This window comes from Patagioenas fasciata, chromosome 4, assembly GCF_037038585.1.
Source record: "Patagioenas fasciata isolate bPatFas1 chromosome 4, bPatFas1.hap1, whole genome shotgun sequence".
NCBI classification, from domain to species: Eukaryota; Metazoa; Chordata; class Aves; order Columbiformes; family Columbidae; genus Patagioenas; species Patagioenas fasciata.
Window position 1 is genome coordinate 4,233,464 of NC_092523.1, and position 25,565 is coordinate 4,259,028.

At 38.1% G+C, this 25,565-nt stretch overlaps 1 protein-coding gene and 1 long non-coding RNA gene across 2 annotated transcripts in view; one reads left to right on the forward strand and one right to left on the reverse strand.

The window, feature by feature from the left end:
* The window catches only part of MAVS (mitochondrial antiviral signaling protein), a 670,207-nt gene that overhangs the window by 417,084 nt on the left and 227,558 nt on the right, over nt 1–25,565 (forward strand). The gene's annotated exons all lie outside the window — the stretch shown is intronic.
* LOC139827888 (uncharacterized) lies at nt 4,861–7,703 on the reverse strand. Its single transcript, XR_011739011.1, has 3 exons — nt 7,653–7,703; nt 6,115–6,249; nt 4,861–5,686 (listed from the first exon to the last, which is right to left on the reverse strand). It is a non-coding gene; the product is annotated as an uncharacterized lncRNA (long non-coding RNA).

The following is a 25,565-nucleotide window of genomic DNA, read 5'->3' on the forward strand; positions in this document are numbered from 1 at the left end:
CAGAATGACACTGATCAAATAAAAGAATAAAAGTGGAGAAAAAAAAAATTACTGCAGATTGTACTAATTTTAACTCATGTCTCTTTGGGATTGAACTTTGATTACATAAAATTTGAAATATCACTTTAGGAAGGTGTCTCCATCCTTGGAGATACTAAAAATCTGTCTGGGTGTAGTCCTGGGCAAATAGGGTCTAGGCAGCCCTGGTTGAGCAGAGAGTTTGGTCCTTTCCAATCTCAGTCATTCTGTGATTATTCTTTTGAACCAGAGTTTAAATAAATGTTGGTAAAATGTCTACATTTGTGATCTACAACTAATCGAAGAGGGAAAAATATGACTTTATATTTAAAAAATAAGTTGAATGTATGAAAAAATACTGCAGTCTGTTTATTTTCTCTATCTTCCTTGCAAATTTTTGGATTGCAATGACATTTTATGAGACTAATTGCAGATATTAGTGTATTTTTAAAAATGGAATAGTTTGGATCTTGGAACAAATAATATTTCACAAGTAGATATGGAATGAGAAGTCAGAATTAGTCTGACAGTTGGAAGCCATGTAGCTGCAGATACACTAATAACTCTTATCAAGAGTACTGTTTGCACCACTACTTATAGGTTGAGAATACCACCAGAATGATCCCTCAAAAGACCACTTATGTTTAGGAAGCAGAGTTTCTTGACACAAGGATTATCTGCCCAGAGCACGGTGTAGCTCCAGTTTTTGCAGAAAACATGTTTTGCTGAACTTAATTAATGAAATTCTTTCTTATTCCTCTTGTGGCATGTTTGAACAGCTCAACACTCTACTTGAGGTGCTGTTCTTCTGCAAAATACGTTGCGACTACAATCTCTGGGTTTTTGGACCAACCAGCAGAACATCCTTGCTGAGTGAATAGGGTTGCTCAACCCCACTGCCTGTGGATCCAAAACCTTGTTTTAATTTGGATTTTCTTTGTAGTTCCCCAGAGCTCTTGCATATTCTTCTGGAGTTTTTCCACTGTGCAGGCATAGCTCAAGAGGTGATGGCAACATCAACAGCTTTTTGTCTCCTTAAAAGTCTACACAGTTTCAAGGGACAGCTGTGTTTGTGACCCATGAAGTATGACCCTTTTCCAGGCTGTGTGAAGAAGTCAGGAGACGACTTTCAGTTAAAATAAAAGAGAGGTTGTGCTACTGCGAATTGAGGAGGCATTTGTCCTTTGGAGGAAATACAGACATTTCGGGGATAGGACTTAGTGATGCCCCACTATCAGAAGTCAGGAAGGCTTGATCTAGTTGTGTGCTGCTCTAAAAGAGCAAGTGCACCTGTCCCTGTAAGAGTGGAGGATTTGTACTGATGCATTTCATGGTACTGAAACAGGCAATTTTCCAAGAGACGAATTCAAAAAACCTGGAATTTTCATGTTGGCTTAAATTCTCTTTTTGTTCTGAGGGAAAATTGAGCTAAAAGTTCCTTAATTTCTGCAAAATGCAATCTTACCTAAATGCAGAAGACAATTTATACAGAAACATTCCTGTCTGTCAACATCTGTCTTCTACCTGAAGGTCTGAAATCGGACAAACTATCACAAGTGCAGGACTAGAGGAAAAGGATGGCTTCTCTGGACCTGCTGGCTGCCTTTTTACTGATACAACCAAGGATGCAGTTGGGCATTTACAGCTACAAGGTTACACTTGCAGGACTTATTTTCACCTTTTATCCACCTAGACCCTCCCAACCTTTCTTTGCAGAACTACTTCTGAGGTAAAACAGTGTTTTATTTTTTCTTCTTTCCTTTTTAAAAACAAACAGCAAAAAGCGTGTGCACAACTGCAGAGCCCAAACTGTAAAAAAAAAATGGGATCAATCTCCATAGCTCTCATAACTTTTGAATAAATTGGGCTACGCATTAACTATTTCTGTGGGATGAAAAAATAACGGCAAAATACATCCTAATAATTTCATTTATGTAGTTTGATCTAAACAAACAAATACAGGGTTGTTTTCCATCTCCTTTTTCTGTTTCCCTGGCAAAATGTGACAACATAACTGTTCCTTGGCAAGAGGAACTCATATTTCTTCACAACAGACCCCTCTGCATATGTTGAAATGGCAAAATCAGATAAAATGTTCTTGTTATTAGAAAAGAAACTCCAAGCAGTTTAAAACTCAAGGTCATTATGACTGACAGGATGCTGGAGAGTCACTGACACTAAAGGATTTGACAGCCTTTCAAACATATGTATCAGATGGTAGTTTTCTTTCTAAATTAGAAATTTGCTGGTAGAAATCCAATCAGGTCAAGAGATATTACATTTCAGAGTTTAGATGCCTCTTGATACTCAACAGCTTATCTTTGGCATCATATTTCGGTGCAGCATCTCTTTCCTCCTGCTGAATCTTAAACAGGTGTCTCAACTCCCACGCTTCAACACCCACCTCCTCCGATGTCTGTTTTACTTTCCTGACCCCAGCATTAGGTAACGGTTTGGTAACAGCCTACATGAGTGGTTTACAAATCCAGAAGCCCTTGATCTGCTAGCCAGCAACATGCTTCTCTTCCAGAGAAAAACCACAGAGTGAAAGAAAAGCAAGAACTTGCAAAAGTGCTGCTAAAATGATGGCGATTTTCTGCTTAGTGTAGAGGTTGAGCTGGCAAGAGCAAATATGAGAAGGATCTGCAGAGCATTCAGGGACAGCAAATTCTCTGAGGGTGAACCATAAAATGCTGCAATTGCTTCCATAGCCAGAAAAGTGAAGGAGGTCAGGAACAATCCCAGTAGAGCCCTACAGCAGCAGGTTCAAGAAGCAAATTGAATGTGGGGAATTATCAATATGTTTGCATAATTTTGAATATTTTTTTCTGTGCCATCCCAAACATGGATTAGCTCCTGTCTAGATAATTTTCTTTTTCTGTTTCTCTACTAGACATCAACAGAGAGTGTGCAAGTGGGAGTTTGCAGAAATATCAAGTAAAAGCATGTTGGTTATGCCCTGGGTGTCTGCAGTGATTTCAGGATTTTGACATGCCTTAGTTCTTGCTGCCTCAGACAAGCAGTCAACTTTGTACAGAATATGGATATCTGAGCAAAGATTTTGTTACAGAAGAATCTTCCTAATAAAACCTCCATTGAATGTTTGGTTTACGTTTCTGTTACTTCCCGTTTCTTAAATTTAGGATTTCTTACATAAATAAGTACTACCTTAAACAAAACAAGATGAAGCTTTTACAAATATATTTTAAGGTTGTTGAAGCACTGATGAATTGTGTGTTGATTACATACTTAAAATGATTATATAATGGTTGTCCTAAGAGGTTTTAGGGAAGAAAAAAGCATGGGCTTGTGCTGAACATGCAACAAGAAAAGATGATATTTCAAGAGCTGGAACTACAAAGTGAATGGTTTGACTCACATCAAATATTTCACTCCATATCAAGCAAGTCAATCTCAGGGAAAAAAAAAGAGCATAATTTCTGGAGGTGTTAATGTGCCTGACATTAGATATTTGAGCTCTTACTAAAGGGCTTTTCAAAAGCCTATGAGGTTTGCATTGACCGTGGTGATCCTGAGTGATGTTTTGCCTTGGAAGGCAGATTTTGTTCAGCTTGTGTTGTAGACGATCAGGCATTTGTGGACTTTTCACTCTCTGTAATGTGCAGAGGTGCAGAGCTCGCTGACTCAGGAGGGCACACACTGTTCCCTCATACACCTCTACAACTTGACCATCAGAGAGGGGAAAGTCACCTGGACCCACCTTCCTCAAAGCAGCAAAGGTTTTTGGTGTGTAGGACCCTACAGCTGACATTTGCATCCATGCAGTATCTTGGTCCCACAGCACAGAAGAACATGTGCTGCTTTCCAAGAAACTGATAAATGGAGAGCTTGGACAAGTGCTAAAAATTCAAAACTGCCTTCCTGAAAAGATGACTTCAGAATAACAGAAACCTCTGGAAGTTTTCAGTTCAATGGATTATTGGCTGTACTGTGCTCTGAGATCCCAGCTCAACTCTCTGATACCATCATACCAATGAGTACATGACATGCTGGATTAGGTCATTCAGCATCTATTATTTAGTATTCCCATGTATCTTTTTTTTCCAAAGACACATAAAGATTGAAGGAACATTGGGTGGTCATCTAGGCCTGCTGTCAACTCTGAGGCAGAAGCAAGAAGAGCTGGATCTACTTTTGACATGTTTGCCAAGGTCTGTTTTAAACTCTCCACTAAAGGAGATACTTTGACCCTCCTCAGACTGTTGAAGTTGCTTCACTATCATTGCATTTGTGTTTTTCTGCTACTTTTACCACCTCAGCCTTTGTAGATTAAACCAATTCATTCTCACCCCCTTTCTCCTTAGGAATGTTGAAGAGTCTCATTCATATAACAATACCTCATTTATCAAAAAGCTGAAACTTTGCTCTTCACCCTCTCTTTTCTAGACTAAACAAACTTGGTTCTACCCGATCTTACTCCACAAATCATGCTCTTAAACCTCTTCTAATTTTTAAGAAGTTTCTCTGAAATCTCTCAAGTGTGAGTAAATTTTCAACTGCAGTGTCTAAATCTGAAGGCAGTGTTCCAGCTGCAGCCCCCACTGTACAAACAGAGAACAATAATTACCTTATACCAACATAGTCTGGACTGGAATTTTACTTTTTTCACCGACTTCCATTCTGGTTCTATTTTGCCTGTGTTCAGGCCCAGTCTGCTGGGGAGGGGACACCTATAAAGACATGATTTCTCATGATTCCCCTTGCTTGACTTTTGCAACAAGTGTGGGTTTTTTTTAATTGCCTGTCACCCTGAGGTTTTTTGAACTCCTGTCAAGTTTACCAAAGTGGCTGAAAATTCTGGTTCTGTTCTCAAGAGTTTTGTTTTGTTTTTTGTTTTTTCCTAACTTGCAAGCTGCAAACGTTTTCAGATTACTTAGTGTTTCCATGGTCGAGACATCAATGGAAATAGTAGATAAAACCAGATTCAGAACAGATCCTCAAGGACCTCCACCTGAAACATCCTCTCATTTACAGAAAACCAAAATGATGTCCTTTTCTTCTCCTCCAAGGTTTTAAGCAGTGATTTTTCTGAATAATAGATGTAAAATATAGGCCATATTCCCTAACTTGTTTGAGAAGTTCAAACCAGGGCAGTATGAAGAACTTTTATGACCTGTTACCCTTTCTTCTTTCTCTTCATTTATGTAGGCTAAAATATCAGTCAGAGAGGGAAATGAGGTTGCTTTAACACAATTTGTTCTTGACAGTTACACATTGACCATATTTTTATCACCTTACTATGATGTAAGTGCTTATGAAATGTTTAATGATTCCACTATTTCCAGAAACTGAGGCTGAGGGCATTTCAGGTACTTCTGATTCCTTTTTTAATGCATACTGATATATTTTCTGTTCTCTTGAATCTGTTCCTCACTCCTATGAACCATGAGTTTTTAAGGATAGTTTTCACTGACTCAGATTTCTTAAGTATCTGTATAAAATGGTGTCTTGAAGGCAGGGTGAGAAGAGATTCTGAAAGCTCGATATGTCTAAATCCTGAGATATGCTTTTGGAGATCAGTTTCTATGTAAGTCTTCTTTCTCATGGAGGTAAAATTAGGCTGTTAGTGTCAGGAAAGGTATAAATCTTGGAGGGAGCTGCTGAAGTGACTCAGACTTCTGAAGATAAAATGCATGAGAAGTTTGAGCTGAAATTAAAGAGCATAAAAAAGGTATAAATAATAATAAAGCTGTGTAATTGCATCTCTTTCCCTTATCTCAGAACACTTCTGGCAATAATTTAAAGGCAACCGGTGAGAAATGTTATTCCTTTCACAGAGGAGAAAAGTCCTAAAAATTATTAATCGCCTCACACGACCTTCTGAAAGTGGGTTTTGCAAACTAGGAAACCAGACTGCCGTTTTTCTCCACTGGGTGTTGGATGCTTTTCTTTGCCTTTGTTAATATTGCTGCTGTTTTAACACACCCAGTTATAAACTGATGAGCACTGTGTACTCCCCATTGAAAATGTCCTTATGGAGCACGTTACGTACTAGAGTTGCTCCTTCTTTCTATAATCCAGACTTTAGGTTGGATTATAAATAAGACCTCAATTAAATGAAGCTACGAAACGTACCTTTACCTGCACTGTATTTCTTCATCTGTTTCTCTGTTCAGTGCTTGTCTATAGGCAATAGCTGTTGCTCTGCTTTGGAGTTGTGTTTCACTGAAGTTAATGTTTCTCATGTGATTTCTTTTTCTTGGGCAAGCTCTACAATACACCATGAAATAAACATGGATGAATAAAGACAGGAGAAATGAAGTTTATTCCAGAAAGTCAGTTCACATGCCTCTCATGACTAACTGGTGTTGGAAGGATGCAGTGACAGTCTATCAAAGATTTTCAGCATTATTAGATTACAAATGTCCTTACTGTAAATAACAAGGTCAAATAATAATATGTAGCAGTCATATTTTGGTACATTTTCTATTTAACTCCTGTGTTATTTGTTCTGAAAACACTTGCTAGACTTGAAACATAGTTAATTTTGTCAGTGACACTCATCAGTATCACTAGAGTCTTCATCCCAAAATCTTAAACACTTGAGCTGAAACCAAAGTCTGTTCTAAAAGTAAAGGAATTACTTTGTTTCCAACTTATGTATTTATTTTATATAGAAGTGTCTTATACAATTAAATAGTGCAATAAAATCCCCATTAAAAATACATCTTTAATGCAGAAATGTGGTTAACATAGTGTCCTTCTTAGGAGACTTCAACTATGAATCAACATGTAAGAGGAGTCTAGATAAATCTAAGACTTCACTTCTTATAGCCTGAAGCCATGTGAACTTTTCCTCTTTATTATAAATAACACTGAAGTGTATGTTTATACGACCCACCAAATATGTTTGAAAGGCCTTTATAGCCCTCAGCAAGGAAAATGTTATAGACACAAGAACTGTGTATTTTGAGCACAATACACTTAAAAACTTCTTTTTTTTTTTTTCTTTTTGTGTTCTATGAACTGTTCCCTCCTAAAAAAAAAAAAATTAAAAAAATTAAAATAAAAAGAGAAAAAGTATCTTACAATGCCATATAACAAGCTAACAGACAAGGTATATACAGCTGTTTAGATCCCAACCACACTTTTTTTCGCAGGTGAGAGACAAAGTGCATAAAAAATGTCTCCTGAAGTGAGCTGGCATTTCTCTTCCTTTTCTGCATAATAGCAGAAAACAGGGCAGACGTTCCTGAGAAGCCTTGGGGTGAGTGCACACAGCTGTATTTGGTCCTGTTACAACAGGAGAAACGTTTGACGAGAACCAATAATGGAAGGTTCATTCTAGTCAATTCTTATGTCAAAAAGTGAAGGCCTGATGAGGGATTTCCTTTTTTTTTTTTCCTTTCCTCCCAATGACATATCATCAAAATTATATTTTGCTGAAAATTCATGTTTCTAACCAGAATTCTAAACTGAGTGCTAAAACTCCGTATTTCAGGTCAACATGACTGACACGGAAATATTTCAGTTTGAAATGAACAACTGATTTTTGTTGCAAGGCAGCTGAAGACTTGTCAGTAATCTCTTGGGAATCATTGCCTCTCAGGACCTGTTTTCCAGGAGCACTATGTTCTTTTATTTCCTAGTTCTCCTCTGGTCTCTTTACTTACCTGCATGTAGGATGAGGCACTTTTCCACTGGTGGGCTGTGTCTACATTTGCACCTTGCATGATGAAACCTATTGCAAAAGTTTGAGGACCTGAAAAAGAACCTACAAATTGCAGCAATGGACTTATTATTGTTAAAAAAAATACAATTTAATCTGTAATTTTTCAGACTGTAAAATCTGTAATGCCCACCCATTCCTGAATTTTTATTCTAATTTTGGAAATACCGAGTGCTTTAAAATGTGTTCATTCCTGTGATGAGGAAGATTCTAGTTTTCTGTCTGCTCCAAAACCAGCCCCAGACATTTGAATGCCAAATGTTGAACAACGATTGGAAAAAAAATGTGACAGGTTGTGATGGATTGTCTTGGTAATGAGGATTTCAAGACTAAACTTCTTAGTCTTACATGGAAGACTTATATGGAAATACGACAAATGGAAATGGAAATACGACAGGGCTTAGTGTGCAAAGATGAATTTTTCTGGTTGTGTTTTGTAGATCGTATAAAGCTGCATAAAGGTAACTTCTGGTCTTAACATGGTCCTTGTCATTGGTATCTATTCCTTACAGCTTAATTCTGAATTACTACACCTTTGCCAGACTCAAATGCAAACTGGGAAGGACTCTTCTCATCCACCTTCTTATATCTTTGAGCATATTCATACAGGCTAGTGAAGACTATTTTCATGAGGTCAAAAAAGCACATAGGAAATAAATAAAGCAAAGCCAAGAGACAAACCTGAAAACTTCATCTTTTTGAGCATCTTGATGTAAGTACTGAAAGTTTTGCGGAAGACACACCAAAAAGGTGTTTGATCTCTAATGGTACAAGTGTTCTGGGCTTCCAGCAAAAAAGCTGTTTGGCCCATTTATGTGGGTGGAATATGAAGTTATGATAAGGTCTACCATTCTGAGTCATTCTAATCCTATTATCTGTCAATCCTCTTGGTATTCTGTATACATACTTAGCTCTCAGAGGTTGAACTGATTTTTTTTATTTTATTTTCCCACTCAAATTACCTTTTCTTTCACACTGAGCAGAGCAACGTAATAGTCCTGGTGCTCTGCACTCCCTAATGCCAACCGTAACACAAATTGCTGTGCTTTTCATAGGGACAGAATTACTCCCGAGGCCACCACATCTCTTCCCGGCACAGCTGAGGTTATGCTTATATTATGAATATAAAGCGGTGACCGGGGAAGATGCAAGGTATGACATCATCTGCACATTGGGTGATCTCATCCTTGTTCTGTTTTACTATAATACTTGTCACGGAGGCACCCCGAGGCTAATTTAAGGGACAACAGAGTCCAAAACAACTTCTATTAAACAGGGTTTTAGCACTCCAAAAGTGACTTAAATATAGGTTCGGGTATCAGTTGAGGAAAATTATTAAGAGGCAGCAACTCGTACAACAGGCGGTCCACAGAGTGCATGCACGTGGCTTCACCCAAAACTATGCCGGAACCACCCCCGAGTCCCAGAGGAGTACACACTTGCCTGAACACGGTGCGGGATTATTCTTAAAGAGATACAGGTAAAGCGTACGCTCGCGATTCCACGAGAGTAAATTTATAATACACTCGCAATTCTGCGAGGGTTAATTTACTTACACGTGCGAATGTGCATGGAATACTACACGTGCTTATGTGGAAGCACAGGAGGAAAATACACTCGCGATTCTGCGAGGATAAATGTATAATATACTCGCAATTGTGCGGGGAAATAAAGTTACACTCGCGATTGTGCGAGGAAATAATTTAAAGTACGCGTGCAAATGTGCACGGAATATAAAGTTACACTCGCGACCCGTGGCGGCAAGGCAAGCGGGGTCTCCATCCCGGGGAGTGGGGTTCTCAGCAGCAGCATCTTCCTCGTGCTCCGAGAGACTGGCGACAATGGGCCCAGTCTCGACGAGAGTCCCGTTTTTATACTGGCTGATCAGACCTGACTGTAGGCATTCCAGAAGCTTCTCTGCACCCCCACACCGTGTGTGGGGTGCCCCTGAAGCCTCCAAACATCCCCCACACCGGTCACAGGTGCCCAGCGGCTCACTGGCGCCTCGGCAATCCCTTCTCCTAATGGCCCTGGCCAGGGTGCTCTGGGCCAAACAAAAGAAGCTGTCAGCCTCAAGTAGCAGAGAGAGGGAGATGTGCCTACTCCCTCCATACTGAAGGAGGCGGGGGGGGGGGGGGGGGGGGGGGGGGGGGAGAGAGAGGGGGGGTTTGCATTCTGCCACAATACTTGATTTTTTTTTCTTCCCTGTGACCTGCTTGCTTGACAAATTAAAGCAGAAAGAGCAACAGTGAAAAGATCCACATATTCACTGAAAAAATAGCACTCTTGTTGTTATATTCCTAACTTCCAGGCTTTTCCATTGCTGGAAAGAGATTCTTTAACAACAACATTGTTTTCTGTTGGGCCATTTCATGGCTATTTCAGTGCCTAATTCCCCTCCTAATGGTATAATAACTTTTCTTGTCAAATAAGTTTATGTCCTTGTATACTTGAATACCACGATAGTGAGTAATGCTGAAATATCCAAATGGAAAAGCTGAAACAGTAGAAATCAACATTTGTAACACCCTCAAGTGGCAGGTTTGCAATTAACATAGGAACTTAGAGATCAGTTACACATGGATTTTTTACTTTGTGGTAATTAATCATCATGCCATTGAACCTCTAAAGTACATTTCATGATATTATTAATTAGAAATGACAGAGGAAGCTAGATAGCTGCTTGTTGCTGTATAGAAATGTTCACAAGAGCTCTAGGGCTACTTCTATTTGTAGACCAGCCTGAGAAACGGGGAATTATTTTATTTTTGTTTTGTTGCATAACCAATACTAACTAATGGTTTCATTGATGATGACTATTCAGTTCTGGGAATCTATCAGCTATTCATTTTTGCTAGTTTTGATATGTATCGAGTTTGATGTATTACTCCAGATACAACTCTTTCAGTGTGTCTTACTTGCATCATAAGCACAGTCTAAAATATATTCCCACTATGTGTGCAGTTTGGTTAAGAAACGTTACTCTTTTGTTTTGAGAATTTTTGAAATATTTTCTTGGTGTGAATGCCAAATAAACTAATGGATGCCTATCTTAATACTCAGAGAAATAATAATAGAAAAAATGATTAATCACATTTTTCAACCCTCCATTGACTACATATATTTGAAACGACGCTGTTTTCCCTAAAACTAAACTGCACTGATTTCTTCTGGATTTTTATTCAAAAGCTCTGTTTCCTAAAATTTTCATTATTCTTATTGCCTTTTTTGAGACTTTGAATTATTCATGTACCTCTGCAGTCACAGTGTCTGAACTGGTGACTGGGACATTCACAGAGCTTGAGAAAAGCAGGATGCTTTTCTTCACATACCTTACAGTGACAGCAATGTTGTGGGCATCCCAGTAAGAACTGTGTGTTCTTCTGGTAAAGCTGACTCATACTTTCTTTTATCCACTTTATTTTCCATGTGCGTTTTCTACAGAACTTTGCAGCAAGGAACTTTGATTTTGTTTTCATGCAGCTGATTATTTCAGTTAAAAGTAGTATCTTCCTGCATTGAACTACATCCTATTTATTTCAGACCATATCTTTAATTTGTTCAGATCATTCTGAATGTATTTCCTATCTTCTACGGTTCTTGTGGGATCTGTGAGACCTACTAGCTTATTATCATTTTGCAAACTAATTGTTTTTGCAAGTCCTAAAGGGATGCTGTTCCAGAGCTTCATCACTCTAAAATGGTAAAAAACTTTCTCATTTCCAACCCAAATATATTACTGGTCATGTTTGTTCTTCTTCCTACACTGTCTTAATTGTACTAGTGATTTCAATTTTAGCCAGTGAATTAATGGATAGCAATCAGACCTTCCTTTCAGTTTGGCATTTTAATGGACTCAATAAACAAAACTGTTTTGGCTTCTTCCCATGGTGGGTTTTCCATTCTGTTTCCCTCCTCCCAGCCCTTCTACAAGCCTTCTCCAGGTTGACTTGATTTTTCTTGATCTTGAGAGAGCAACTGCTGAAATCCAGCAGCTTCTTCCTGTGTTTTCAGTTACAGTCAACACTGAAATATAACTGCACACATCCTTTCTAGAATATCTAAGTCTGATCTTCACCAGGTGTGTGAAGCCTTCAGGACTTGGAAGTCCTTCCTCTCTTTTTAGATACCTCATTTTCTTCAGTGCTGATGAGTCTGGTCCATTTACTTCCCATACTCCAACCATAACCCCGAGCAACTGTTTTGGTAAATTAGATTTTTTTGTTTTCCACTCAGACCTCTCACACGCTTTGATCCTCCTATGTGTGTGGGCTTACAAACTTCAGTAATTGAAAGAAATAAGAGGCAATTCCCGAACAAGACTCCAACAGCTCAAAACTACTATTACTTTCATGGATATTGATCTAGGCAAGTTCCCTCCAGGTTGTCCGTAGTCAAAGTAATGGAAAAGAAATACTAATGATTTCAAGGCTTCTTTGAACATCCATCCAGTCTCAGTGCTGTTATTTATTGATCTTTTCCTTTGTTCAGGTAAACTGTCTTTGGAGCTTGCATTTTAAATGAGAGACAGAAACAGAATGAAACTGACTGCTGGATCTCATATATGGAGATATATGGCTTGTATTTCCAGCTCTGGTTAATTCTCTTGTGGCATAGGCCAGTTTAAAAGGAATTTGAAGGATCCTCTTCACGTCTCCTTTGCTATTCTTGAACATAAATTCTCGGTTCTCTTTTTTCTTTTCTTACCATAACTCTCATTCAGAGAAAATAAAGCAGTTTAAAGGAAGCAAAGCTGTAAAATCCAGTCTTACAAAGCTCCTGTTTTAAACTGACACAAAGAAAATTTGTGAAAAAAATCCTGATAGGTCTGGGTCCTTCCTTTCTGGGAAAACTGTTGGGGGAGAGAAGAGCCACTTCACATAAAGGAAATCTGTATAAAAGTTGAAAAATTAAAATACATGGATGCAAAACCCTCTTGAGCAAGAGGGAACCATCCACTGCAAAAGTTCATGTCTTGCTTTTTTTCCTTGACCCTTTACTTTTGTTTCTTAAAAACAAAAGCAGCTTATTTCTACCAAAAAGTTAGTTGTCAACATCCAGATGTAGTCCAACATTCCTTTCAGCTGTGACAGTATTCCTGGGTTTGCTTCTTCATAGTTGCGTTTTAGGTGTGTAGAGAATCAATCACGTTTTCTAATGATCTAATCTTTTTTTACTACCTTGAAACATAAAAAAACCCCAAGATTAACTCACTAAATTTCATTAGGTCTCAAAGAAAACAAAATTGAGATGACACTAAGGCTAAAAGTATAAACAGCAATTAAGAAAACAGTAAAAAGATAATAAGGATGTGCTAAAATCCAAAATTAAGCAAAATAAAACCAGGAAAGTTCAGCTAAGAATACACTTAGAAATATGAGAAATTAAGATAAAAAATGTCTTAAAAGTGACTTGCAGTGGAATCAGGTAATAACTGTGAAACTAAAGCAATTTTGTTTTCATGTCTATATTCCCTCCCCATGACATTGCATTTCATAGATACAATTAAAATATCAGATTGGAAAGAACCTCTGGACATCCTTACGCAAGTATTTTCTCTTGCACAAATCAAAGATAGCTGCAAAGTAAGATTGATTTGCTTTTAGCCTTGCCCAGTGGAATTTTGAGTTTTCCCCCAAAAGTTTGTTTAAATTCTAGACCCAGCTTCACTTTCTTTTTTTCCTGAAATTCTGTGTGTCATTAATGACTGGTGGTTAGTTACATACTGTTTCTAGCTGTGATAGGAAAGCAAATAATACTTGACCTTGGTGGTGATCTTGATGGCCTTTGCTTAGTGTCACTTTTTCTTTCAAAATACTGTGTTTCCAAACTCCAGCTGCATCCCTGACTGCTGTAGGTTTTTTCTCAAAATAGACAGCAAAGCTCATCAAGTGAATTAGTTTTTCCTTCGCAAATATCAAGACAGACTTTGAGTTCTTTGTGTTCACCCTTGAGATGAGGGTTTTGATAGTCTACCCATGTGTATTTCTCGAGTTTTTGGTGAACAGATTGTTGTCGTTTTAATACAGGCATCCTTCACAGCTGGGCAGATGCCTAAAATATGCCAGGTGTGAAAGTTACTGTCTATGAATCACTTTAGCATTGTCCTTGCTCCAACTCCAAAAATCCCTGGTGAGATATAAGTTACCTAAAATTCAACAGCTATCAACAGTTTGAACTTAGGCATCCTGCTGTGATTAGGAGTCCAGTCAATGCTAATTGGAAAATTTTCAAAATGTCCCATTTGCAGCCTTATCTTCAAGTTGTTGTTTGAATGAACTATTTGTTTATTTTCAGGCACTGGGAAAGCTGGTTTAAATCAAAAGAACTGCTAGCACACAGTGATGGTTTGGATGTTTCTACTAGTGCATTGAGTCCAGAAATACCACATTTCTCCTTCTCTATGTCTCCAGCAGTCAGAAATAGCTTTTCTATGTCTTCCTGGAATCTTGTTTCTCCCCTAAGAAGTCTAGTGGATCATAGTGTCACCAGAGTGGGCAGGAGCATGTGACAAGCAGCTTTCACATTAAGAGTAAATTTAGGAGGTCTTGTCACGCTCAGCTCTCCATCTCTACTACTGGCATATGGAAGATTGTTTTGTACTCAAGCAAGGAAATGGTGTCTTTACTGCTTTTCAAATACTGATGATGAGAATGGAGAGGAGTGTCCCTTGCATGTGAATGATCAGCTAGATGAATCTTGAGCTTGTGAACATATGAAACAGCAAGAGCTTCCCCAGTAGCCTCAAAAGTACCTTACTGGTCTCAGTTTTTTTCCAAGTGTGCTTATTTCAACTCAAGATCAAACAGATACTGAAGTATTTTCCATACTTGCCTGGCTCTCTCACATTCATGTCTTCAGTGCCTACCTTCCAGGCTTCAGAGTCATTGGTTGAAAATCACTTGTGAATGGGCTTATTAACCTGTAGCTCTCTTACCATGGGTCTTGGTCAGTCAAGTAGCAAGAAGACTCAACAGTTGTAATGATGTCATTCAAACCTTCAAGTGATTTGCTCAATAAAATCAAATAATTAGATTTCCTTACCGATAGGCAGTGTTACCATTTTCTTGTTAAAGATTGCAGATCAATTGCCAGATGGAAAAACAGTGACACTGGGTCTCCCTGTTTGAACCCAGCTTTGAGATGTAATACCTGTGGACACTCCCATCACCATTCTCAATCAGTTATAACATTTTGATAGACATTTTCACCAATGTTGATTATATATTGGTCAAAACCTTTCCTTTCTAACACCCAGGAGAGACATTCATAAGTTAATAAGTCAAAAACAACACAGCCAACAGCTTTTGATTTTTTCTTGGCATGTTGCACAGTGAGCTGCAAGATCTTTATTTTCTGAGCAGCTGGAGAGCAATATAATCCCTCTTTGCAACAGTTAATGGGGCATGTCTTTGCCAATTTACTAGAAAGTATCTATGCAACTGTTTGCAGCACTATCTGGTAGTGATTGGCCTTTAGTTATTAATACATTTTCATTTTTGAGAACCCTTTGTCTTGGGGATTAACACCCTTTAATGCTGTTAGGAATCATGACTGTGATCAGTATATACTAAATAAGTATGTTAACACTGCCTTTAGGGTCCTCTTAACACAGATTTTTTTTAAAGATGGCTCTGTCATGAATTTTTACTCATTTCTCCCATAATTTGCTGTAATTATGGATTAATACCTCTATTGTCAGCTACATTGCCACTTCAAAACAATTTTAGTCCTTGAAATGTTATGTTTTTCTTTAATTTTTAATTTAATTTCATAATTTTATACATCTGATACTGAAGAAACCTCTTTCCGAGGCAATGACATTTGCTGTATACCTTCTCCATTGTTTTTTGTTTACATCTCAACAAGTAAAAGTAAAATTTTGAATTTTTTCCAACTCTTTTCTGCATAACTTCATGAAGGAAATCAGATCAGATGTCAATAGATGTGTTTATGATTAAAGATGTAGTTGCTGAACATCAGAACACTTGTGTGCAAACAATATTTCAGTGCCTTTTTGTGTGATTTTATTATAAATATATAGTTGAGCCTTTCAGAAACATTTATATTGAATTCTTTATTTGATTTCTAGTATTGGGAAATCCATAGCCGTCTTCTTTCTGCGTTGTTACATATGCCCTCCTTTGGGAAAACTCTTTCCAATATTTGGCATGAACATGATGAATTTGGCTTGGATAGTTACACGTAACTACCAGTTGACTCCTTTTGATGATCTTTCCTTACATTTGGGAATGTAACAGAGGAAGTTATAAAGGTTTTTATCAGTTGTCCCACATAACAGACATCAGAGCATCAGTTATCCCACTTAGTGGACACCTCCAGTACCGTGGCTTTTTTTCTGAGTGCATGGCCAAGGCAGAGCTCAACAAGACTCAGTAGATTGGATAAGCTGGATTATTATTGGAGAGTACCACTAAGGGAATCTTTGGTCTCCTTGGTGGAGGTGCAGCAGTAGTATAATTCGGGAAGTATATATGACCATGTGGTTTTGGTATTAATAAGTCATTTTCTATAGGCACTGAGGACACCATTTCTGTGCGAGCAGTCTCATTTCTTAAAAAGAATGTTAATATGTTTAACCAAACTAGATGTGTCCTTATGCCCAAGTAATTTACCTGATCCTGCAGCTGAAAGGAGCTCCACCCCTCTCAAAGATTAGGTACTTTGGTAGAGGTAAACATTCTTAATTTTAAACTTAGAAGGAAATTTAAGAAGGAAGAGTTTTATCTGAAGATACTGTGAAAAATGCTTATTTGTCTCAGTGGCCCAGCTGCCTCCATTCCAATCTGACTGGTCACAGCTGACAACACTGGCAAAACCTTTCTTGTACTGTGTGCAGATGGTTTTTGAACTAACTATGTTCTTTTGAACAATTATTTGAATTCAGAATTCTTTGCTCAATTCCAAACAGCTGCCTGGACCATTATCAGGGGGAAAAGGTTTATTCTTCATGTACTGCAAGATTTGATACAGCTCCCATATATAATCCAGATTTAATTAAAGTATATACTCCTCACATATGCTCACAACTTAACAGTGTCATGCTATTATGGTGCTTTGCCTGGTGCTATTTATGTCTAAGATGGACCTTAGAAACCATTCTGTTGGGCAATATATAAACTTGCATTTGTATGACTGTCTTTGTCCTGGAAAGCTCACAGAAGACAGAACAGAATATGTTGCAAAATTATCAACAGCAACAGTATAAGATAACTTATGCTTTTGTTGTAATAAAATATAACGATTATAACGCAGCAACAGACTCACCCCATAGAGTTTTTTCCTTCTTCTCAAGGCATTTTGAGAGCTGAATTTAGAGGCTAGCAAGGTGACTATGTGGATATTTACTGAGTTCTTCCCACTCTTGAGGGCAGCGTGGGAGAAAGGATGACAACTGCTGAGGAGTTTGAAGAGCAGGTCTGCGAGAGGGCAGCCAACCCTTAGAAGCCAATCCCACCTATGACTAATCAGCTGTGACTCATTGGAGGCTTTGGCTTCTTTTATTAAGGCTTTTCAAAGTCTCTACATCCTAGGAAACACATAGGCAATACGCAGGTACAATTAAGTCAGAGATATCCACAGGCTTACAGGTTATTACAAGAAATAACACCTTTAATTCTCCTAAGTGCTTGTATACAGAAATAGCAAAGGAAGATTAATAAATTCAAGAGCTGCACAGCCTCAGGTATAATGGCATCATTTCACCTCAAAAAAAGCCCTGGTATCCAAGCACCAAACTTCGTTTCTCCCAAATGAAGATTCTTTTCTGCTGACCCTTGAGCCACTCAGTGTTTATTGGCATCGCTATTAATAAACTGTTCATCAGATCTAAAAGTGAGGGCTGATACAGACTTGTCACTGGTTTGTTCTTACCCAACAAGTCTGACCACTTGCTTCCTTTTTTTTTTCCTGTCTACTTTCTACAAAATCACTTTTGAAATTCTACCTAATAATTTTAATAGTTTATCTGATTTCCAAAGCTTTAGACTATCTCATGCTGTAATTTCAGACTTCTGTTTCTTCAGCTTAGACAAAAACACCTATTTAATCAGAAAGTAACATAATCTTTTTTTTTTCCCTGTATACACACAACTCTCCTCAGGCAAATTCAGCAATTCCTTTACAATTCAGTCCAGTGGTGGAAAATTAAACATGTTCCAAGTGCAAGAAACACACTGACAAGTAACCTGTTTTTCTCAGATGTGTGACACTTACCAAATTTTACATCTTCTTACAACCTGCCATTTCCAGCACCTTTTCCTGTTGAAGCTCTCTATTTTCCTCTTCAAAAGTCCAGCTTACGCATTTTGAGCTAGCACTGCAGGGTCTGCAGACCATACAGGCAGGGTAGGGTCAGTCCATGTTCCCCACGCCATTTGGCTATTTGGGTTTTGAAGGCTGTCTCCTCCCTGAAGCACTCCCATTACTCTTTAGGTAGAAACTGAGGGGGGTTTGCATGTCCTTTAAAACTGTGACCATAACTGAAATGTTGGAAGAAAAGTCACATAGTACAAGAGGAAGAAAACTGCATTACTGCTGGCTTGAAGTTGCTATGGATCTTTGGATAGGAGAAGGTGCTGAGTGCACCTGTTGGTGGCTGGATCTCCATATCTTTACCAGATACAAACCATACTCAACAGATAGCCTCCTGCCTAGAGTCCACCCATGCTGATTGATCTTCTAAAACTCAGTTTTAAGGAAGAACAAGTCAAGTTCTTGGAGAAAAGCTTTTCTCAGCACCTGAACCTTCATCTCTTTTCATCTGTAGATGTTCACTCCTCCAATGAGGGGCTTAAGAAGTCAAACCTAGACATGGAGGAAGGGAATGACAAGTTGATATACTTGATAGTTTAGGGTATATTGCTGCTAACAGGGAACTATCAATCTCACCAATATTTTCTTTTCCAATACATGTGACTTCTTCATGTAGGATGTGAGAAAAATCTCTCATCAAGATATTTCCTTAGGATTCCCAGAGTTATTCTTTACATTCACACTCCTGAAAGACGATTAAATCAAGCTTCTCCTTTATTGCTTGTTTCCTCATGAATGGTCATTAGTGCTAGATGAAGAATAAGACCTGACCATGATGGGGCTTTCTGAAAGACACAATGTGGGCTCTACTTTAATGAAGAAGAAATTTAATATATTTTTGATTGTAGCAGGAAGTGCATGACTGATGAGGAATTTTTGGGGAAGAAAGCTCATAATTTTGTAAACCTGCAGTTTGTTTTGAAAAACATTCCGTTGTATGTGCTTAGTGAATAAAATCAATAATTACATTGCATTCTAAACTAACCAAGCAAATATGACCTTAGAAATTTACCAAATTAGAATTTTCAAGAACAGAGATTTTTTCACGAATATACACAGTGCTCCAAACTTCTGCCTTGATTCAAAGGAAAAACGAGTTGTCTTATAGTTTCTTTATGAGCCAAACAAATATTCATGGGAAACTCTATGCTTTGCTGCAATATTACTGCAGTCTCACTCCGCTTAAAAGGCAGTCAGCTAATACATCTTTTGCCTAAGGGAGGGAATTATTGCTCTCAATATACTCCTAGTTAGTTTTACACTTGCTTTATTATTTTATTCTTTCAGTAAAAACTGAAGGAGAGATGTAAAATAGTGTTGGTAAACTAATTTATTTGGAATTTCAATATCTGCTTGGATTTTGATCAGATGATGGGATATCGTATGTCTTTGGAAAAGATATTTTAGCAGTTTAGCAATTTTAGCAGTGAGTCAAGAAGATTATATGATGCTTTTTTAGTCTGGAAAAGTTGAAATTGAGATCAGCAGTAAATGTGTGAATATGCTGGTATCACACCAAATTTCTGGTCACAAATGCCAAGGACTTTTTGTTCTCACATCTCGGACATCCAAGTGCCTAATCAGTGCTTTGATAGAACTGCCTATCTTGCTGTCATTTATTAAAGAAACTTGTGTAAAATAAGAAATGACACTATCTTACATGTTCGCAGTGTAGAAAAACTCTTCAATGTCAGTACAGATGATTCAGGAGATAACTACTGATTAAAAAGTTTTGTTAAAGCTGTGTTCATTATACCATTTTATTAACTGAGTTGTAAGTAAATTAATTCTTCTGAGGCAGACTTGCCTGTATTTTTTGCTACTCTTATGATCTGAACTGTCCATCCAACACAAAAAAAAGATCCCAATTTTCCTTGTGTGTTCTAGTGTTTTCTCCATGAAGGTGGAGCTCACACCCACCATTAAAACTCAGGAAACATGTAAGTGTATTGAAGCACCTGAAATTTCAGTTCTAAACCTTCTAGAGATAGCACTGGAATCTCTAGGACCAAGTATCCATTGATCATCTGGAAATGTTTGAATCTAACTTGATCCACTTTGCTGATAATGGTATAGAAGCCCAGGTTTAATTTAAGAAACTTCATACTCTGGTGAGTAGACCAAGTCTGGACAGTTTCCTGAACCTTCTGCTTCAAGCTTGAGCCAAGAAATAAGAAAACATTATTGATTCTTTCTCTACATGCTACTTGGTCTGCAAAGCAGCCTTTGTTCACAGAATCCCAGACTGGTAGCTCCACGATGTGTTGGGTACTGACAAAATCACCAAGTGGTTGTGGTTGAAGGGACCTCTGGAGATCATCCAGTCCAACCCACCTGCTAACACAGGGTCACCAGAGCAGATCGCACAGAATCACATCCAGGCAGGTTTGAATGTCTCAGAGAAGGAGACTCCACAACCTCTCCACAGCAGGGCAACCTGTTCCAGTTCCTCCTCATATTCAGATGGAACCTCCTGTATTTCAGTTTGTGCCTATTGCCCCTCATCCCATTGTTTAGCACCACTGAAGAGCCTGGTCAATCCTCTTGACACCCACCCTAAAAATATTTATAAACATTGATGAGATCCCCTCTCATCTTCTCTTCTCCAGGTTGAACAGACCCAGCTCTCTCAGACTCTCCTCATAAGAAAGATGTTCTAGACCCCTCATCATCTTTGTAGCCACCACCGGACTCCCTCCAGTAATTCCTTGTCCTTCTTAAACTGGGGAGCCCCAAACTCTTTGCTATTAATTTATTATACATCTTTGGTATTGATTTCTTATAATCAGATTTGATTGGCCAACTTGGGACAAGCTTGGTTTAGATAGACAGCAGAGCTAGATGATTGATAATCTTGGAGTAAACCTAAATCAGTGGAGAGTAATTGTTAGTGGATAGTGAGATCTCTTCTACTGCTGTTTGAAGCTAATACAACACAGACTGAAGATTCTGATAACAACCTACTTCTTCCTCTCTGAGTTGGGGAATTTTATTCTACCCATGTTGACCACCGAGGGGTTGAAACAGGAGAAAGGCACATCCTATCCATACTTTCACTGGGAATGTCGTGAGCAGACAATACAGTGATTTACCATTGAATGTTCTGGTTCCACATGAGTGAGAGGAACGTTTCTGTAGAGGAACTTCTGCTTCATTTCAGGAAGAAAAAGCTTTTCTTTACCAGTAACCAGAAGAGTCAAATATCAACAACACGCTTTCCCTCCTCAGTAGTCTCACAACTACCTCCTACTTTTTATTCAGCCCTTTCCACAGAACACCAAAACTTGGGTGGTGGGAATCTCAGCTTTGCAATCAGTCTCCTGCTAGAGGAAATACACAACGGTCAAGTTATATGGGAACATGTGCAATGCAAACATCTACATCAGAGCTAATCACTGTAGGATTCTTTAGTAGCTGGTGGGAATCAAGTGAAAATACTCAAATGAATGTGGAGGATGAGTCAGCTCGTGATGCAGGTGTGTAAGGTAGGTCTGATGATTCATGATTTAAAATTGCCTGGTTCTATCCTTTAACGTTTAAGAGAGCCACGGGTGACTAGCGCATGTATGACTGTCTGGAAAGCAAAAAATTAAACGTTGGATGAGATTAATTCTATCTGGTGAACACCCTTTTATTTTTTCCTTGTTATTTAAGTAGAGATTTGTGATGCTGAGCTGTTTCTCTGCCTGCAGTAACTTCATAATGATCAATGTATGATGATAACAGGTTAGAGACAAACTCATTTTTACACGCATGTTTAAAGTGGCATTCACTTAACTGAGGCAAAAATAATTGAAAAGGAAAAGCAAAAATATCTTTATAAATGAAAAAATCATAATTTATGAGACTTTTAGTAGATTACAATCACTAATCACAAAAAAAAGAGTGCTCCATGTTGCTGGGCAGAAAGAGCAGTCAACTGTCTCCACTGTATATACTCTAGACTTAACACAACACCTTTTTTTTTTAACATGAAACCATTTAACGCATCTTACATTTCAGAAGAAACCTGCCACTGTAGTCTGCATCTTCTCATTATGACGTTGAATTTCTATTAATATAATTATAGGAAGCAGGCACTAGGCAAATTAGGATATGTTTGGGATTCTCAGATCTTGAAAACCAGCAATTACGATCATAGGGATCTGTGTTAGCAACCGGTTATAAACTGGCAATTGCCTGTGATCATAGAAGAGTCTGTGAATGCTCTTCTGAAATATTTGTCATGCTTGCCTCTGATACTTTAAGCTACCCTTTTAAATAGCATTTACTTGGGTATATTGCAAATTTAAATAACAGGGTTGCAAACTAATTCTCCATAGAGACTGCCTGTTTAGCATGCTGAACAATGAGGTTTTGTCAGAAATACTAGGAACCGAGCATTTTCATGTTTAAGAGTTTTCAACAATATTTAGAAGCCCTACGCTTGTAATTTGAACTTGTGTCTACCTGTATTTGTGAGTCAGTGATTCCAAAAACACTCTCAACGAGGGACTCAATTTCTATATTTAGACTCTGAATTCAGTTTTGCAGTTTTACAGGATCCAAAGAAATATGAAATCTACCACAGAAATATCCAACCATTTTTACAACGGCTAATGTCTCGCTATTTTCACGATGTGGTGGTGCCTGCTCTAAATCCTTCTTTGCAACCTTTCACCACTAGCAACCTAGCTGAAGTTTAAGCAGGAGAGATCACTTATCCGTGATTGACACCCCCAGTTAGTATTGGTACGGTGAAAGAGAACATAACGAAAAAGGATGATCCAAACTGTCATTAAGCCACTTGAATATGAACTCCCTGAGCTAAAAACCTGCCTTGTAAATGTGAATTGGTATGACAGCTGACAAAGCAGTTCAGATCTTATGGCTTAGGCCAATACGAGCATAGCTTTGGACAGCTGCTTGTCATCTCAGGTCAGATACACCCCTGGCTTCTGTCAAACCCCTCACTGCTTCAGCTTCTCAGTGTAAGATATCCTTCAGCACTGAAAACTAAACCTTTGATTGGAAATTTGGCATGGCCCTGGAGAATTAGAACACTCATAAGTAACCTGGGATTGAGTTGAAGCCTTCTTGGAAGCAGAATTTCGTCCTTCATCATCATCAAATTAGAGCCGATTGGAAAGGAGGACTTCTTAACTAGAGATGGAAAACAAAATTGCAAGTGCTTGGAAAGGTACCTACCTTGCAAAGTACATTTGTTACCACAAAATGAAAATTAACTGCACTATTTAGAAAAGGAAGACAATGGGAATTGCTCCCTATATTCATATTATTTCCAGCACAAACTGCAAGTTTGAAAAGCCAAGCTAGAAGTCCTCCTGTGCTGTTAGGAAAGGCGCATTCTGCTCACTCACGCAAGAGGTCAACGAGAGAAACATGCCATTAACTTAAATGGATGAATGAATTAAGGCTTCATCTAAAATGTCCAAACATTTGGAGATCTTTAGAATAACAAAGTATTTAAAACATGTTACATTCTGTACTTCAGATCTTCAGAACAACACAATTTTATTTTATCCCGCGCCCTGCAGCCTGTCAAGCCAAAGCTTTCTTTCTGACATATTGTTTGCATGTTGCAACTTATTTTAGTGCTTTATACAGTTAAGAAATTAGGGAAGAAATCTAAAATATTCTTGCTCTTTCTCCTCCTGCTACAAAATTCTCAGAGTAAGTTGTTGAAAAGTGAATGCTGGGAACTTTTCTTAATTTTAATTAGTCAGTTTTAAATTGTTCACAATAAGATGTGCATGTTTTGTCAGCTGTAGCTGGCACAGTTTGGATAATAGTGGGCAGTTTTGACACAATCGGTACAGTTTTGTTATAATTAGACAGACACACAGAACATCCTTCAAAGTAGGAAATGATTGGCAAAATACATAATTTGCTGACAGGCTTCAGAGATTTCATGCTGTCATTTGCCAGCATCTATTTTGTCTGTCACATAACCTCACTATTAAGTCCATAAGAGCAACTCATCCCTGAAAATGACCCCCCAACACATTGCTTCATGACAGCATAAACCATGGCCAATTCCACAGTCTTTTGTGTTAAGAGCATCGATTTAGGCAGAATCACAAAGTCAAATTACCGATCTACTTGGATAAGCTTGTTCTAACTTACTTTTGCTGCTACTGTGGGCTAAGTCGACAATACTGTGTGAAATGAGGGTTTTCCTTACTATGGCACAGCAAAAATTTAGTAGTGTCACTTCATTACTCTTGTTTCCTGTTTAAAGCACAGCCTTCATGAATGGGCATTTGGAGCAAATACAGGCTATTGAAATTGCTGGAAAACTTGAAATTTTTCTAACACATAGACTCTGAACTGATAAAAAGTGGCACAAAACCGTATATCCTGTTTTTCATATATTATGTACTACTTGCATATTGAAAAAGGTTCTTGTTGGTTGGAAAGCTGCAGTTTTTTAATCTATTTTTTTGAGCAGGAATGTGAAATATTACCACCTTCATTACAATAATGTTTGGTATAGATCTGAAAGAAGAAAATGAAGTATTTGTGATGACAAATACCAAGTCTCCGAGGCATGGGTCTGAGCTTATTTGTGTAGGTAATACTGGTTCTCTGTCTCCTTGAAGTCTCTCTAGCAATGTTAAAATAAATATTCTTTACATGTAATTGTGACTCTGACGCTGTGTGTTGGAACAGAACTGGTGAAACTGGAGGTTGTGTCCTGCATCTGCGCTGTGTCTTGAAGAACTCTGATTGCTTCTTCTCACTTTTTGGGAAAAATCTGAGAAAATCAGGTCAACGAGAAGGGTGGTGTTAAGCAAGAAGATTCTTATCACTTTCATGAATTGCACTTCTCACTTTAAGGGTAATTAAGACCTGAATATCTTCATTCATACCCAACTTTGAGATCTCCATTCTCTTTTATTCCCAGCATTCAGACCTTTTATCTTCATGCAGCTGCCCTCAGCTTTAACTACTTCAGTGCTCTGCAGAGATTTATGAAACTTATTACAGAGTGATGAATTACTCTGGCCAACCAACAAGGAAAATTACGCATTTCCACCTTCATATTTCCAAATCCAAACCTGAATGTCTATATTTGGAATCTGGGCTGATTAAAACCTTCTAAGATTCGAGTCTCTGGAGATGCCAGAGTTCTTCCAGTGATTGCATGGAGAAACCTAGTAAACTCATCCATCTCTCAGTTGAGTACATAAACTTGAGCTGCAGTTGTAAAAAATTACTCCTTTTTTTACAGGCTTCTTCAGTAAAGAAACATGCTCTCTCTTGACAAAATGGAGCAAAATGTGAGTGTTACTCTTTCCCTGAAATTAGTGCAAAAAAGAGTTATATGTGTATATAGACATCCCCGCAACTACTTAAGTTTACATTGTCAAGCCAGTGTAAATTTGTGCTACATACAAAAATTCAAAACTGTTGCTTTTTTTTCCAATCTAACTTCATGGATTTATGGCCATAAGCGTTCAAATTACTTCCGTTTAATGGATCACTTGTCCTCATCTGTGCAACAGTAAACGCTTGTGGC